We start from the raw sequence: 5,000 nt of genomic DNA, 5'->3' as shown, positions 1-5,000 counted from the left end.
CTCTCTCTATCTCTCGTCCTCTCACTCCCTCTCTTTCTCCCTCCCTCCCTCTATATATCTCTCGCTCCCCTCCCCCCCCCTCTCTCTCTCCTCCCTCCTTCCATCTCCCTCTGTCTATCTCTCTCCCCCCTCCCCCCCACCCCCATCTCTCTCTCTTTCTGTCTTTCTCTCACGCTATATACTTGTATAAGGCATTCAAAATCTGGCAGTTTTGATATGTGATTAATTGTGCTTTGTGTGTGTGTGTGTGTGTGTGTGTGCATGTGCATTGCTAGAATTGTAGTTCAATGTTTTCGGTTCCACATTGTTCTGGAATGTGACAATAATTTGTGTTCACTGATCCCCTTCATGAGGGGGGTTGGGGGGGGGGGGGGGGGTGGGGGGGGCACGGCCTTTATTGAATAAAAAAAATGTTCGTTCGTTCGTTTGTTCGTTGTATTTCTCTCACTGTTTTTTTCCTCCTTCACCTCTCTCTCTCTCTCTCTCTCTCTCTCTCTCTGTGTATGTGTGTTTGACACCCACCGCTCTCCGAGTCCAACACTCAGAGAAAAAAAAAAACAACCACCCAGTTTTCTGCCCGTCTGTCTTTCAATTTATGTTGTGTCGTTTTTTGTGGGGTTGTTGTTGTTGTTGTTGTTGTTGTTGTTGTTGTTGTTCTTGCTGTTGTTTTAGTGGTGTGTGTGTGTGTGTGTGGGAGGGTCTGTGTGTTTTATCTTCAGTTTAACGTCTATTCACTATAAGTGTTTTTAGACGGAAAGGAGTAAAGAAGTGTATAAAGGAAAGGGAATGCATGTGAATATTAGTGTAAAAAAAAAAAAAAAAAAAAAAAAAAAAAAAAAATTCATGTTATGTAACAGAGGAAAAGTATATTATAAGAAAAAGGTCTAAAGAGATTGTGGTGTGTATTGAATGAGGTGTCATGGGAAGGAGAATATGTATATGCATATCAACAAGTATTAACCTATAACAATGTAAATATAAATAACAACATTAATTATAACACATCAAAGGAGGATACCAACTGGACTGGAGTTTAAAATTTCCGAAAACATTCTAAGCAATGAATAATCATTCAAAATCTTTTCAGTGGCTAATGAAATATTGGAAGAAAAGTCATCAACTACATCTTTAGGAATTAACGGTCTTATGCTCGGACAATGAATGAGTAGATGACTTACAGTTATTTGCTTACCGCATATACATTTTATATTTTTAGAAAATTTTGTACGAAAGGCATTTAAACGAATTCTATACATTAGACTTGTAATTTGTCTTGAATGTGCTGCTGGTGTCAAATTTAGAAAATGTTTGGGATTAGCTGCATTCTTTGTGTTTACACAACATTGGTAATATTGATTATTTGAATCTATAAGTAATTTCTTAAATCGATTTCTAGAGACATTTTCTATACAACTAATGTATTCATGTAGATCTAACTGGATGTCAAGTTGTATTGCGCCTTCGAAATTACGTGCTGCTCTTCTAGCTGCTTGGTCTACCCACTCATTTGAAGATATTCCACAGTGCGAAGGTACCCAACAGAAAGTTAATTTAATGCCCTGTTTTGTCAGTTGGTGAATAATATGTTTTATTTCCATTGTCATCTCTATTCGCTTCTTTGAATTTGGAGATTCTATAGCTTTTAATACTGACTTCGAGTCTACACATAATAGAATTTCACTGACAGTTTTCGGAATGTCTGAAATATAATTTAAGGCCATAAGTATGGCTATAAGTTCAGCTGTGAAAATGGAATATTGTCTACCAATATAGTATAATTTTTCTAATCTAAATGAAGGAATTACAAAAGCCGCTCCTGAATTACCATCTTCTAGAACAGATCCGTCTGTGTATATTTTTAGATAATTAGAATATTGATTTTCTATATGGGAGAGCACTTCAGGTTTTAACAAAAATGGTGACTGGTTCTTGGATAAATCTGTATAATCCATGTCAAAGGTAGCTTTACACTGCTCCCATTCAGGGACTGGTGAAAAAGTAGGTATTTTTGCAATTTGCTTGTCTCTTGATTCCGTAGCACTAATGATATCTGATGCAAATGTATTGATGGATGTCATAGACTGTATCGTCTTAGCTCGTTTAGCAAAATCTTTTTGTGAACTTAAATTAACTTCTTCTTTTGAAAAGGTTTCATATGCTAAAGATTTGATAACGAATTTCGCGGCTGAAGCTTTCCTTTGTTCATCAAGAGATAAAACACCTGCTTCTCTGTAGGTCCCTAAATTTGATGTAAGAATGGGCACACCTAGAGCAAGTTTATAAGCCTTACAATCGATGCTTTGCAGCTTCTTTAACAAATGCAGTGGAGCACTGAAAAATACCTCTTGAGCGTATGTCAAGCGTGAACGTACGAGAGAGGTTGCGAGAGATATCAACGCTTTGGTATCTTGCCCCCAGTGCTGTTTACAAATTATTTTAAGGAAATTTAGACCTTTTCTTGCTTTGTTTAGTATATAGTCAATATGATAATTCCACGAAAGCTTTGAAGAAATATAAACTCCCAAAAATTTAACATATTGTGTATATCTGATGATAGAACCATTTATTGTAAACACAGGGAGCTTTTCTGGGTCTGATCCTGTGTTAAATAGCATCATATTTGTTTTTTCTAAGGACAATGATAAGCCATTTTCCGTCATAAAGTTGCTGATTTTATCAAGTTCCCGCTGGTATATTTTCTTTATGTAATTCAGTGTCCTAGTAGGCGTTTTATTTTTCATTGTCACCTTCATCCATAAACAAATGTCATCAGCAAATTGAACCAAGACTGTATCTTTAGCTAGCTTGCTAGGTAGATCTGCTAATAATATATTGAATAAAATTGGCGAAATTACTGATCCTTGTGGTAACCCCATATGTAATTGTCTGGGGTTTGAGTAGGTGTTTCCTATTCTTACTTGTATAAATCTATCTGATAAGAAACTTCTGATATAATCATACATGTTGCCTGTGATACCGATATTTTTCAGTTTATATAAAAGTCGAGCGTGCCACACTTGGTCGTATGCTTTTTTCACATCAAAAAAAGTCGCTAGTACGTTTTTTCGCCTTGCAAACTGTTGCTTTACCTGTGTAGTCAGTTTGACTAGATGTTCTGTGGAGGATCTACCTTTTCTGAAGCCAGCTTGGTTTACAGGAATTACACTATGCTTCTCACAATAATGAACAAGTCTTTTTAGAACAATTTTTTCCATTAGTTTGCATACATGCGATGTTAAGGCAATTGGTCGATAACTGTTTTTATCTGTTCTGCGTTTGCCCTGTTTGTGTATTGGGACAACAATTGATTGTTTCCATACAAGAGGAATGTCACCATCAGACCAACATTTCTTTAAAATTAAGTGTAAGAAATCAGTCAAATTTCCAGGCAAATGTCTCAACATTTCGTTTGAAATTCCGTCTAAACCAACTGCTGTTTTTTTGCTGCTGAGATTTGAGAGACATTCCTTTATTTCATCTGGTGTTATTTCACTATTTATATATAGGTGATTTACGCTCTCTGAACCTTGGTATATTTCATTTTTCTCTTGGCTTTCTCTGAACTTTCTATTTTCTTCTGACAAACCAGTGATTCTACTGTGATTACCAAACATGTCAGCAAAAACTTCTGCCTTTTCAATATTTGAAGGTAGATCTGTATGGTCCAGTTTAATTGGGCATTGTGGTAAATATATTCCATTTTTCATTGATTTTAGTTTTTCCCATACCTTTTGCATATCTTTGTGATTGAAAACTTCATTTGTGCAGAAAGACGACCAGTACTGCCTTTTCGCTTGTGCGTTAACACTATTTGCTTTATTTTTAGCCTTTTTCATCTCTAAATGATTTGGGATGGATTGTACTTTTAAGTATATTTTGAATTTTGACTTCTTTTCTTTCTTTGCTGCTTCACAAGCCTCATTCCACCAGATATTACCAGAGTGCTTATGATCTTTAACCGATTTGTACTTGGGTATAGATTCATTTGCAGCGGTGATGACTACATTTGTAAATGTCGAATATAAACTGTTGATGTCTGTATCGTTTATGTTGCAAATTTGAAACGATGAAAGTAAACTTGTGAATTTATCCCAGTTCGCATGTCGGTAATTATATTTTGGGATCTTATCCTCGTTTGGATCTATTGACTGAGGCATTTTAGATTCAAGTCTTATTATAATAGGCAAATGATCACTATTAAGAGTGTCATCCAGTGTATTCCAGTCACATATTGGTGCCAGATCTGGTGAGATTAAAGTGAGATCTATGGCAGTTGCTCTATGACTTGGATTGTCTGGTATCCGTGTTATTCTGCCATCGTTAAGTAGGTATAAAGAAGTATCTACAATGTTTTCAATAAAACGATTGCTAGTGATCGACTGGCAGTCTTTCTCCCAAAATGGCGAGTGTGCATTGAAGTCTCCCGTGATGAGAACTTTTTTGTCCTGGTCTGTCCGTAATGTTCGAATCCACTCTGTATTAAAGTCATTTGGACCCTGAGGTAGGTATACAGAAATGACAGTTAAGAGTGAAGAATTATACTGGACTTTTACAGCACAAGAATGAATATTTGGTATATCTGGTGGAACGGGGCTGGGGCATGGAGTGTACTTGACCCCTTCTCGAATGTATATAGCTGTGCTGATTTTCTCATTGGTATCCACCTTCTGATGTAACGGCGGAAAGTAATAGTGATCAAATTTAGGAAGTTTATCTCGCTTTACATTTAGAGATTGAAGGGCTAGCAACTGGTAATTATGAATCGCCAGATGCTGCACTAAGTGATCACAGTTTGTACCAATAGATCGACAGTTCCACTGAAACACATTTAGGTTGTTGTTGACCGTCATTGCTCGAGAAAGTTCAGTGATTGTCTATTGTTGATCACAGTTCCAAAAAGTTAATTAATTTAACGCAACACAAAAAAAATACATTAAACTATAATACCAAAAATAATAATAATAAAGGAATTAAAAAAAAAAAAAAAAAAAAAAATATAT

This window comes from Babylonia areolata, chromosome 12 (assembly GCF_041734735.1).
Source record: "Babylonia areolata isolate BAREFJ2019XMU chromosome 12, ASM4173473v1, whole genome shotgun sequence".
NCBI classification, from domain to species: Eukaryota; Metazoa; Mollusca; class Gastropoda; order Neogastropoda; family Buccinidae; genus Babylonia; species Babylonia areolata.
The sequence above is the reverse complement of the archived record's forward strand: the minus strand, read 5'-3'. Positions refer to the sequence as shown.